Source organism: Aotus nancymaae, unplaced genomic scaffold, assembly GCF_030222135.1.
Source record: "Aotus nancymaae isolate 86718 unplaced genomic scaffold, 86718_ANA_hifiasm-v0.15.2.pri h1tg000059l, whole genome shotgun sequence".
NCBI classification, from domain to species: Eukaryota; Metazoa; Chordata; class Mammalia; order Primates; family Aotidae; genus Aotus; species Aotus nancymaae.
The window spans coordinates 3,349,094-3,361,986 of record NW_026988473.1 but is presented as its reverse complement, the minus strand read 5'-3'; positions in this window follow the sequence as shown (position 1 = coordinate 3,361,986).

Sequence of the window (12,893 nt, the reverse complement as noted above, 5' to 3'; positions counted from 1 at the left end):
TTGAATGCCTTTGAGACATTTTGTGTCATAGGAGGGGACCCTTTAATCCCTTTAATTAATAATTCCCTGAGGGCCTGCATTTCTGCATTTGGGCTCAGTCCCTGGGATCATTATTATCCCATTCCGGATTGACATTTGGAAATTTTTGTTGGGCTGGCAAGACTCCTTGCCTGAGAGGGTGTTTCCTCCCCAGATGGTCATGGCCACTCTCCTAATCATTTCCCTTTCTTTTTCTATAAACAGGATATGTATCATAGACATTATTCTAGCACAGGTGTCAAAGCTGGGTCCTAGGAATTGGTCCAGCTGTTCTGCTTCTAGGAGTTGTTTCATTTCCTTCTTGAAATTCCTAACTTCAGTACTTGTAAGAGGAGCATTTACGAAGCCAGTCTCTCCCTGTCTCATGGGAACTTCCCTAAGCGTGAACATGCTAGATGCCTGCTGTGTGGAAGGGATAGGGAAGTTCTCAACGTCCCTCTTACATTGTTCTATTTCTTTTCTTAAATTTGGATAAGGATCTAAAGAGTGGTTGATTCGGCTCCCCCACAATCTCCAGGTCTTTCTTCCTCTATCCCCCCTGCCGCCCTTTGACCTTCCTTTCCCCTAATTTGTGAGATGTATGGAGGCAGCAAGCATGAGACGGAGTCCCAGGGCTTTTCAGTGAACAAGGGCTTTTTACTGGGTTCTTTTTCTTCATGGGGGCTAATTCCTTGTTTCAGCAGAGAGGTAACCTATCTCTTCTTGTGAGGATGAGATTTTATCATTCACATCGAGAATTAAAGCTTGGCACATCCAATCCTCGTCTGAGACAAACTTAGGCCAAAAGACCAAAGGCTTATAAATGGAGCCTTGAGCCAGATAAAATAGCAACTTTATCATCTTTTGCTTTTCCTTGTCCTGGTTTGGGGGTATCCCTCCAAACCTGCAACATTCTCTGGGAGAATGTCAGAGGGAGTCTCTTTGGCTCCTTCTTTCGTTTATCCCCTAGGCCTACAATTCCTGTTTCCCATTTTCAGTCAGTCTCTGTGTCTGAGAGGCTGACCTCTCCTCTACATTCTGTTCGCTTATTGTGAGCTTCTAGGTGCATGAGCCGTGCAGTTTGTTACATTCGCAGGCTGGCTGCCAGTGCTTAAATTTATCATGCCTTGAAAATGAACCATTTAAAATGTCTTCTCACAAACCAATGTATCCTTTCCATGTACTGATTTATTGTCTTTGCTTATAACTCCTGTCTCCTTAAAACATATAAAACCAAACTGTAACCCAGTCACCTTGGGCACACTTCCTTGGGACATCTTGAGACTGTTCCCCAGGCTATGGTCACTCATACTGGCAGAGAATAAACCTCTTTAAAATGTTTTACAGAGTTTGGTTTTTCCATTAACATACCTCATCTAGCAAAATGAGAGAATCCACATAAAACCACACTGGAAACTGTGAGACACATATAAATGTTTTATTGGGAATACTTGTTGGACTCCCACTAATTGAATGTGGTTGTCTCTGCCTCTGAAGTCCATCAGCTCAGGCTTGTTAATCTCACCACAGCTCTGGAGCTAAGCTACAAAGCCTTGAGCAAGGTCCTTAACCTCCCTGTGCTTCACTTCCCCTACTAGTAAAATGGAACCCATAATAGCACCTATCTGGCAGGAAATTAGTGAATTCAGGTAAAGCACTTAGAAGACAGCTTGGCCCAGAGGAAGCCAGGCTGGGTCTGATTTAGCTCTGTGTACCCACAGTGCAATAAATCCCTTCTGAATGAAGGAATTGTCACAAGGCAAACCCCAAAATTGGGGTTCAGTCTGGGAGGCCACGTTGGTTCTTGGCTTCGTGCAGGAAGGAATTCAAGAACAAGCCAACAGAGAAAAGTAAAAGTAAGTTTTGGGGTTTTTTTTACCCTTTTTTTTTTTTTTGAAATGCAATCTCGCTCTGTCGCCTTGGCTGAAGTGCAGTGGCACAGTCTTAGCTCACTGCAACCTCCGCCTCCTAAGCAGTTCTCCTGCCTCAGCCTCCCAAGTAGCTAGGATTACAGGTGTCCACCACCATGCCTAGATAATTTTTTTTCTTTGAGATGGAGTCTTGCTCTGTTGCCCAGGCTGGAGTGCAATGGCACAATCTCAGCTCACTGCAACCTTCTCCTGGGTTCAAGCAATTCTCCTGCCTCAGCCTCCCAAGTAGCTGGGATTACAGGCACCCACCACCACGCCAGGCTAATTTTTTTTTTTTTTTTTTTTTTGTATTTTTAGTAGACACGGGGTTTCACCCTGCTGGCCAGGCTGGTTTCGAACTCCCGACCTCAGGCGATTCACCCACCTCAGCCTCCCAAAGTTCAGGGATCATAGGCATGAGCTACCATGCCCAACCTCTTACATGTATTGATTGATATATTCTATCTAAAAGGTATAAAAGCAAGCTGTACACTGACCACCTTGGGCACATGTCGTTAGGACCTCCTGAGGCTGTGTCATGGGTGCATTCTTAACCTCAGCAAAATAAAACCATCTAAATTGGCTAAGACCTGTCAGATGGAGTTCACACTGGGAAAGCAGTGGCGATCTCTGGGCTGAGGGATCCTCCCCTTTTTAGACCATATAGGGTAACTTCCAAGTGTTGACATGGCATGGAAGTGTCTTTTAGCATTCTAATGCATTAGAATTAGCATATAATGAGCAATGGGGACAACCAGAGGTTTCTTTCTTTGCCAGTTTGATTTTGTTGGGTTTTGGATGTTTGTTGTTGTTGTCGTTTTTAATTACATCTTGTTTTATCAGCAGGGTCTTTGTGACTTATATCTTGTGACATCAGCATGCCGACCTCCTTATTCTGTGACAAAGAATGTCTGCTCTCTTGGGAATGCGGCCCTGAAGCCCTCATCCTCATTCTACCCAGACCCTATTCAAGATGGAGTCACTCTGGTTCAAACACCTCTGACAGAATCAGGAAAGTTGACTGGCGTTGCAGGTGACTGGAGAGCCAAGAGTAATCTGGGGCAATCTGGGGCAATCTGGGGCAATCTGGGGTAATCTGGGGCAATCTGGGGCAATCTGGGGCAATCTGGGGTAATCTGCTCTGTGGGATGCGATCTCCAACTGCCGGTCAATGGAAACACAGTTTTGATTATTCTGGCTCTCACAGACTGCCAGGAAGCAACTCCCCAGGGTACCTCAGAAATGTGTAAAGTCAAAGTGAGGTCATGTGTGAGGTTCAGTAGTAGTAGTAAAGATGAGGCTGGACAGGTGGGTAGGAGCCAAATCATTCAGGCCTTGTCAGCCCTGTTAAGGAGTGTGTCCCGTGCAACAGGAAGCCATTGAAGGGTGTTAAGCATATGCATCATATGTGCATTTTGAAAAGGTCACCTGAACTTGGATTTGTAAGAGGCATAGGAGTAGCGTAAGGGTGGATGCAAGGAAACCTGTTAGGCCAAGGAAGGAATAGGGTAGAGAGATAATGGTGACTCCGACCAGGGAAGAGGAGGGGCACCCATTCATGAACTGTTTAGAAGACAGAATTTATGTTATTCAACCAACGTTTGTGCAGTAAGAACTGTGTCTCTGAACAGTAATTCTTTTTTTTTTTTTTTAGACGGTGTCTCACGCTCTCTCACAGGCTGAAGTGCAATGGTGTTATCTTGGCTCACTGCAACCTCTGCCTCCCAGATTCAAGCGATTCTCCTGCCTCAGCCTCCTGCATAGCTGGGACTACAGGAGCGTGTCATCACGCCTGGCTGATTTTTGTATCATGAACAGTAATTCATTTAAACCTCATCACTACCCTAAGAAGTATAGGTACTATTTCTGTGTTTTTGGAGACAGAGTATTGCTCTGTCGCCCAGGAGAGTGCAGTAGCATGATCTATGCTCACTGCAATGTCTGCCTCCTGGGTTCAAGCAATTCTCCTGCCTCAGCCTCCCAAATAGCTCAAAGTACAGGCACATGATGTCACACCTGGCTAATTTTTTATTTTAGTAGAGACGGAGTTTCACCATGTTGCTCAGGCTTGTCTCAAACTCCTGAGCTCAGGCAATCTGATCTCCCAAAGCACTAGGATTACAGGCATGAGCCACTGCTTCCAGCCTACTATTTCTTTTTTTTTTTTTTTTTTTTTGAGATGGAGTCTCATTGTGTCACCCAGGCTGGAGTGCAGTGGCACCATCTCAGCTCACTGCAACCCCCGCCTCCTGGGGTCGAGCAATTCTCCTGCCTCAGCTTCCCAGTAGCTGGGATTACAGGCACCTGCCACCACGCCCAGCTAATTTCTGTATTTTTTAAGTAGAGTCAGTGCTTCACCATGTTGGTCAGATTGGTCTCGAAATTCTGACCTCAGGTGATCCGCCCTCCTCAGCCTCCCAAAGCTGGGATTACAGGTGTGAGGCACCACGCCTGGTCAGGCCTACTATTTCTATTCCCACTTTACAGATGAGGAAACTGAAACACAATTGCAATCACACTGTATATAAAATTTGTGTGTTGTGTATTGGTATTTTGCCTTGAGCACTATCTTAATCTGTTTTCTGTTGCTTATAACAAAATACCTGAAACTGAGTATAAGAAATAAAATTTATTTCTTACGGTTCTGGATGCTGGGAAGTCCAACGTTGAGAGGGCACAACTGATAAGAGCCCTCTTGCTGGTGAGGACTCTCTGCAGAGTCCTGAGGTGATGCAGGGTATCACATGGCCAGGGGGCTGAGTGTCTAGCTTATGTCTCTCTGCCTCTTCTTTTTTTCTTGAGACAGAGTCTCACTCTATCCCCTAGGCTGGAATGCAGTGGCATGATCTCGGCTCACTACAACTTCCACCTCCCTGATAAGTGATTCTCATGCCTCAGCCTCCTGAGTAGCTGGGATTACAGGCACCTGCCACCATGCCCGGGTTTTGCCGTGTTGGCCAGGCTGGTCTCGAACTCCTGATCTCAGGTGATCCACCCACCTCAGCCTCCCAAAATGCTGGGATTACTGGCATGAGCCACTGCGCCTGGCCACCTCTTCTTATAAAGCCACTAGTCCCACTCCTATGATAATTCACTAATCCATTGTCATTAATCCATTAGTTTATAAATGGATTAATTAATCTGCCCAGTCTGTCCCGCAGACACCGGCCAACAAATGAAATGGGGACTCAGACACAGGTATGCAGTGTAAGAGCAGGTAGGTGACTGCCTGGCTCTAGTGGCCAGAGAGCAGCCCCAAGAAGCTGGAGCTGCTCACTTTTATCCAGTGCAAGCACAATGCTAAAAACTTGGAGCCCACGCAACCTGTAGATAATTAACATTCATTGTTCCCCTTTCAGGGAATGTCACACATGGATAATCAAAGGTCAGTTCCCAGTCAACACAAGTAAACAAGCCTGTTTAAGATAAATTCCCCCGCACTCCCTTGTACCTACTCCTTGCCTTTTGCCTCAGGGTTATAGAACAGCTGCCTTCAGCTATTCTTCCCCAGGGCTCTACAGAACCTTCCAACCTTAGAAGATTTGTGTCCTTTCCCTCTAGTTTTTGCCACCACTCTAACCATCCCCCACATCTCTCCATTTTCTGGGTTTTTTTTAATCGGGTTTTGTTGATTGAAGTGTACAAATTTGCGCAGTGACAGGTTTGACTGGCGCAGTGGTTACAGGTCGCATTCCAGCTTTGCATCCTAGAACCAGTAAATAACATAAGACACACATTGAGTATAATCAGTATTATTATTTGCCAATCAAGGAGTGATATGTAGTGTTACTTGGCACCTCAGTCCAATGTGTGCCATTACTGAGGGACCCCACCAGGGATATGTCAATCCCTCCCATCCAATCAGTCACATTGTTAGAGGCTGGGAAGGGGGTGTTTGCCCAAGTAACAGTGTGGAAAAAAGGCAGATCTAGAAGATGGGCCCAATAGAGTGTAGCAGGTACAGGTAGCAGGCAAAGTGAGAGAATAAAAAAGGTTAATAACCTATGAGAGCTGCAATGTACAACAGAAAGCATAGCAAGAAACAAATTATCTGGAGTGAATGGCATCTGTGTCTGGAGCAGGATTCACTGGCCTCCGGAGCTGTCTTCTTCAGCATCCCCAGGTAGTGTCTGGGGCCTGTGTCATCCGAGGAAGCCGCATCATCCGGGGTTGTGGGTCCTGCAGGATCACTTTCTTCATTTCTGGTATTGGGTTGGGCCCTGGCCATGCCATGGTATGGTTTGATGCATCATGCTGCAATCCAAAGAGGACCTGAAGGGGTGTGAACACAAGCATATCCTCTTCCCCACATTAGCAAATCATTTGGACCACACCATACATTGCTGTTTACATCTTTCCATAAAACTGAAGGTTTTCTGTCTTGAGTGATTTTTGCAAAGTGCTTTTCTACAACTGATTGAAATTTATTATCTAAATTTAAGAAATTAAGGGTAAATAAGGCTTGTGCCAATAGTGTTGCAGGGTCCTTACTCATATTCCCCCTTTTTTGTTTCCTGAGCATATTTTTAAGTGTGGAGTGGGCACCTTCTACTATGGCCTGTCCTTGGGGGTTATATGGGATACCTGTGGAATGTTGGACATTCCATGTGTGAAAAAAATTGTTGAAATTGTGAGCTGGTATAATCTGGACTGTTATCAATTTTAATCTTTGTGGGCTGCCCCATAAATGCAAAGGTTAAGAGAAGATGTTTAATGACATATCGGGTGAACTCTCTAGGAAGACCATGAGCACTGATTAGATGGGAATTGGTATCAATGGATACATGTACATATCTTAGTATTCCAAATTCAGGGACGTGTGTAACGTCTGTTTGCCACAACTGGTTAGGTTCCAGTCCTCTAAGGTTAACACCTGTTGAAGGAGCAGACGTGCCTGTGAGCTGGCAATCTGGGCATTATAAAATAATTTGTTTAGCTAGTCTTTGGGTAAGTTAAAATTGTTTAAATCAATTTCTCCACATTCCCTTGTACCTACTCCTTGCCCTTTGCCTCAGGGTTATAGAACAGCTGCCTTCAGCTATTCTCCCCCAGGGCTCTGCAGAACCTTTTGAACTTTCAGAAGGTTTGCATCCTTTCCCTATAGTTTTTCCCACCACTCTGACCGATTCGCACATTAATCTATCCATAGGGCAGAAACTATCACCTCGAAAGGGCCCCACCTTTCAACACTTCCACATTTAGTAATGTAAACCAAAAATAAAATTCTAAGCCCCGCAACCATCTGAAAGACCTCTCCTCTCAACCAAGGGCATTTCAAAGTTAACCCAAAAAACTAGTTCTGACCGTGATGGGAATTGAGGATTGGATATGCCTCATTATTTCCTTCTCTCTTTTGGAATTCAGGCACAACTCACCAGTAAAAACAGATCTTAAGACTGATAAAGCAGACTCTTTGTAGGAATAGGATACCAAATTCCAACCTGATTCTAGTATAGCATCCCATGTTAGATAGCAGGCCCTGAAAGAAATCAAAGTATTTTACTCCAAATTATATTACTTTACCATTATCTTGAAATAGTCCTGTCATGGGGGAATTCTACATTCTGAAGAGAATCCCCTTCCTTTTCCAGGTCTTCTTCCTTATCTAGGAGAAGAAAAAAGAGTCTGGTACCTTTTTAAGCCTGATAGAAAAAATTTACAATCTATTGTCTCTGAAGACTGCTACCTGGAAGCTTCATCTGCATAATAAAAACTTGGTCTCTACAACATCTTATCTTAACCCAGACACCCACTTCTATTGATTCCAGGTCCTTAGATAAATTCTTTCTACCAATTGCCAATCAGAAAATCTTTGAATCCACCTATGATCTGGAAGCTCCCCTCCCTAGACTGCCACTTCCCCCCAGCTTCAAGTTGTCCCACCTTTCTGGACCAAACGAATGTACATCTAACATGTATTGATGTCTTATGCCTCCGTAAAATGTATAAAACCAAGATGTACCCCAACCACTTTGGGCACATTTTCTTAACATCTCCTGGGGCTGTGTCACAGGCCATTTGGCTCAGAATAAATCTCTTCAAATATTTTACAGAGTCTGACTGTTTTCATCTACAGGATTAAGTTTCAACATGTGGGTTTGGAGGAGACGGACATCCAAGCCACAGCAAACATTTAACACTATATCACAAGTGTATTAGTCCATTCTCACATTGCTATAAAGAAATACCTGAGACTGGGTAATTTATAAAGAAAATAAGTTTAATTGGTTCATGGTTCCACAGGCTGTATAGAAAGCATGGCAGCACCTGCTCAGTTTCTGGGGAGGCCTCAGGAAACTCACAATCATGGTGAAGATGAAGGGAAAGTAGGCATATTTTATATGACCAGAGCAAGAGAAAGAGATCTGAAGGGCCTTGAATCCTGCACCAATGAATGTAGACTAGCTTGCAGATTGCCTGGGACATTGGGATAAGTGCAGGGATCCTTGGAGGGGACATCCCAGAAAGCTGCACTTTAATCAGTATCTCAGATGGACCAAGACCTACCCTCAGTAAAAAAAGGTGCAGGTGCCGTTGACAAGATGTAAACAGGAAATTGACACTGACTTAGTTGGAGAATATAGATTGGAGGGGCAAGCACGGAAACAGAGAGGCCATGATGGGGGCTGTCCTGAGGGCCCAAGCCAAGAAATGATGAAGTCTGAACTCACTTAATAGTTAATAGTTAATAGTGGTTGAGTTTTAGAGAGTTTTTAACATACACCATGAGCCAGGCCTGAGCTAAGCCTTCCTGACTAATCTCATCAATTTCTCACAATAGTCTTGTATGATAGGTATCTTTATTATTATTACTATTATTATTTTGAGACAGGGTCTCATTCTGTCGCCCAGGCTGGAGTGCAGTGGCACAAACATGGCTCATGCAGCCTCAATCTTCCAGGCTCAAGAGATCCTCACGCCTCAGTCCTCCAAATAGCCAGGACTATAGGCACATGACACCACACCCAGTTAATTTTTAAATTTTTTGTAGAGATGGTTTTGCCATGTTGCCCAGGCTGGTCTCAAACTAATGGGCTCAAATGATCTTCCTGCCTCAGCCTCCCAAAGTACTGGGATTACAGGCATGAGCCACCACACCTGGCCAGTGTCTTTATTTATTCATAATTTTTTTTGAGACGGAATCTCACTCTGTCGCCCAGGTTGGAATGAGATGGTGTGGTCTCGGCCTCCTGGGTTCAAGCGATTCTCCTGCTTCAGCCTCCCAAGTAGCTGGGATTACAGGTGCCTGCCACCATGCATGGCTAATTTTTGTATTTTTAGTAGAGACAAGGTTTCACCATATTGACCAGGCTGATCTCGAACTCCTGACCTCATGATCTGCCCGACTCAGGCTCCCAAAGTGTTGGGATTACAGGCGTGAGTCACCACACCCAGCCTATCTCTATTATTTTTACTTCACAGTTGAGAAAACTGAGTTCGGAGAGGTGAAGAGTCTTGCCCAACATCACACAACTAGGGAGAGTTGTCTGTGTGTGTGTTGGGAGAGACAGAAGCTATATCTCAGTACTGCCTCTCTGGGCAGTTGCAATGGGGATGGCAAGGTTGATGGGAGCTGTGGGGACATAGTAGGCAGGACTTGGTAACACGTTGAAAGTGGGCAATGAGGGAGGGGAATGAGCTACTTGCAGGAAGTTCTGGGTCCCTAACTCTCCAAGTCGCCAATCAAAGGTCAAAGGGAGCCCAGCCTCCTCTCTCTCCTCTGCCTTCCCGTCCTCTGTCTGCTCTTCCTTGCTCCTGCTGGGGCTCCCAAGATACCAAGCAAGAGGCTGACGTTGCTTGTGTATGACAGATACAAATCTCGGGCCGGTTGCCCTTACTTGAACGTTTGGTGACTGGAAGGATTATTTTAGTGAAGTCTGTCTCCTCCTTCTTGCTGCCAGAGTGTGAAGCCTCAGATATTCCTCAGGGGGTACAGCTTTGGATACCCACAATCACCGTGGGTTAACAAGGGTTTTGGCAGGACTCTCTTTGACTGACTTGTTCCCTGACACACCCAGCTGTTAAGCTCCAGTAATTGCCAGCTGAATTGTCTATTACTGTATTTTCAACAAAGCTCTGGGGTATAAACTGCTCCACAAATGGATCCAATCAAACCTGGTGACTCCTTTGAAGAAACAGTCCCGGAGGTCAGTGTCTGAGATTTGTTCTGACTCTACCAGGATTCTCCAGTTTCCCTTTCCCCAGTTTCTCTTCAGCAGACTAGCCAGCCTGCAATTTAGCCTTTATCTCCAGATTCCATCAATCTCCCTCTATTGCCTTTCACCATAACCTTGAACTCAAACTTCTTTACAACCTGTTGCAAATGTTCCTTTAGGGAAAGATGTGGAGCTCTCTCTCTCTTACTACCTACTTTAAAAAAAAAAAAAAGACAGGGTCTTGCTCTGTCACCCAGGAGGCTGGAGTGCAGTGGCACAGAGCCGGGCGCAGTGGCTCACGCCTGTAATCCCAGCACTTTGGGAGGCCGAGGCGGGTGGATCACGAGGTCAAGAGATCGAGACCATCCTGGTCAACACGGTGAAACCCTGTCTCTACCAAAATACAAAAAATTAGCTGGGCATGGTGGTGTGTGCCTGTAATCCTAGCTACTCAGGAGGCTGAGGCAGGAGAATTGCCTGAACCCAGGAGGTGGAGGTTGCGGTGAGCCGAGATCGCGCCATTGCACTCCAGCCTGGGTAACAAGAGCGAAACTCTGTCTCAAAAAAAAAAAAAAAGGAGTGCAGTGGCACAATCTTGGCTCACTACAACCTCCGCTTCTTAGGTTCAAGCAATTCTCCTGCCTTAGCCTCCTTAGTAGCTTGATTACAGGCATGCACCACCACACCCTGCTAATTTTTGTACTTTTAGTAGAGGCAGGGTTTCACCATGTTGGCCAGGCTGGTCTCAAACTCCTGACCTCAAGTGATCCACCCAACTCGACCTCCCAAAATGCTGGGATTACAGGAATGAGCCACCATGCCCCGGCCTTACTACCCACTTCTGTTCCCTAGAGAAATCTCTGAGCCACGGCTCTCGTGCGGGCAGGAACAATAGCATGCCACTCTCTGAGTGACGCCCCCACTTCAGGAGCTGAGTGCTTGGAGGAGGGCGAGTGCAGCAGCCGCAGGTCTCCTCAGTCCCCCTCCTCCACCCTCTGAATGGAACCCCCATTCCACAAGTGGGATAAGAGTGAATTGTGCCCTAATGTTCCCAGCAGTGCCACGCCCAGTGTTGGACATCCATCCTACCAGTGGGGGCTGTGTGGAAGAAGGGCACTTCCACATATCAGATACACTCACCCAGAACTCAGACTCAACAACAGGTAGATAGGGCAGGATGAAAAATGCTGATGTCTAGTCCCTCCTGAAAAAATAGCCCCCTGACCAAGTGAGGGAGTCTGTTTTATTTTTTGTTTTGTTTTGTTTTTTTTGAGACAGAGTCTCGCTCTGTTGCCCAGGCTGAGTGCAGTGGCACGATCTTGGCTCACTGCAACCTCCGCCTCCCAGGTTCAAGCAATTCTCCTGCCTCAGCCTCCCAAGTAGCTGGGACAACAGGCACATGCCACCACATCTGGCTAATTTTTTGTATTTTTAGTAGAGATGGGGTTTCACTGTGTTAAGTCAGGATGGTCTCCATCTGACCTTGTGATCTGCCTGCCTCAGTCTCCGAAAGTGCTGGGATTACAGGCGTGAGCCACCGCGCCTGGCCTGTTTTTTTGTTTCTCTGAGACATGCTCTCACTCTGTGTTCAGATTGAAGTGCAGTGGTGCAATCATGACTCACTGCAGTCTCGACCTCCCTGGCTCAAGTGATCCTCCTGCCTCAGCTTTTCAAGTAACTGCGACTATAGGCATGCACCACAATGCCCGGTTAATTTTTTGTATTTTTTGTAGACACAGGGTTTTGTCATGTTGCCCTGGCAGGAATTATTTCTCGTTCTGAGGTAGATTAGACAGGGTGGCGATAGTCTCCCTTAAAGGGGAATAAAACTTGCTAAGTAGATGGAGAAAACAAACTACCCAACAATGCACAAACTGCATCCCGGGCTCATAGTTAGAACATCCGGCAGAAAGGGGGTAGAAAAGCAGAAGGGGGCTGGGCACGGTGGCTCACGCCTGTAATCTCAGCACTTTGGGAGGCCGAGGCAGGTGGACCACCTGAGGTCAGGAATTCAAAACCAGCCTGACCAATATGGTGAAACCTCGTCTCTACTAAAAATACGAAAATTAGCCAGGTGTAATGGAGTTCTCCTGTAATCTCAGCTACTCAGGAGGCTGAAGCAGGAGAATTGCTTGCGCCCGGGAGGCAAAGGTTGCAGTGAGCTGAGATTGCACCACTGCATTCTAGCCTGGGTGACAGAGCGAGACTCCATCTCAAAACAAACAAACTAAATACCTGATGGCCTGGCATGGTGGCTCATGCCTATAATCCCTGCACTTTGGGAGACCAAGGCGGGCAAATCACATGAGGTCAGGAGTTCAAGACCAGCCTGGCCAACAGGATGAAACCCCATCTCTACTAAAAATACAAAAATTATCCTGATGTAGGGGGAGTCAAAAAAGAAAAAATAAATTAAAAAAAAATTTTTTTAATTAAAATAAAATAAAATACAAAAATTAGCCAAGTGTTGTGGCAGACACCTGTAATCCCAGCTACTTGGGAGGCTAAGGCAGGAGAACCACTTGAACCCAGGAAGTGGAGGTTGCAATGAGCTGACATCAGACCATTTTGTACTCCAGTGTGGGAAACAAGAGTGAAACTCTGTCTCGAAAGAAAGAGAGAGAGAAAGAAAGAAAGATGGAAGGAAGGAAGGAAAGAAAGGAAGAAAGAAAGAAAGAAGGGAGGGAGGGAAGGAAAGAAAAGAAAGAAAGAAAGTAGAAAGAAAGAAGCAAGGAAGGAAGGAAAGAAGAAAAAGAAGAAGAAAATTCCCAGTTTTTCTAGCCAAAATCAATGCTAAAATTAAGAAATG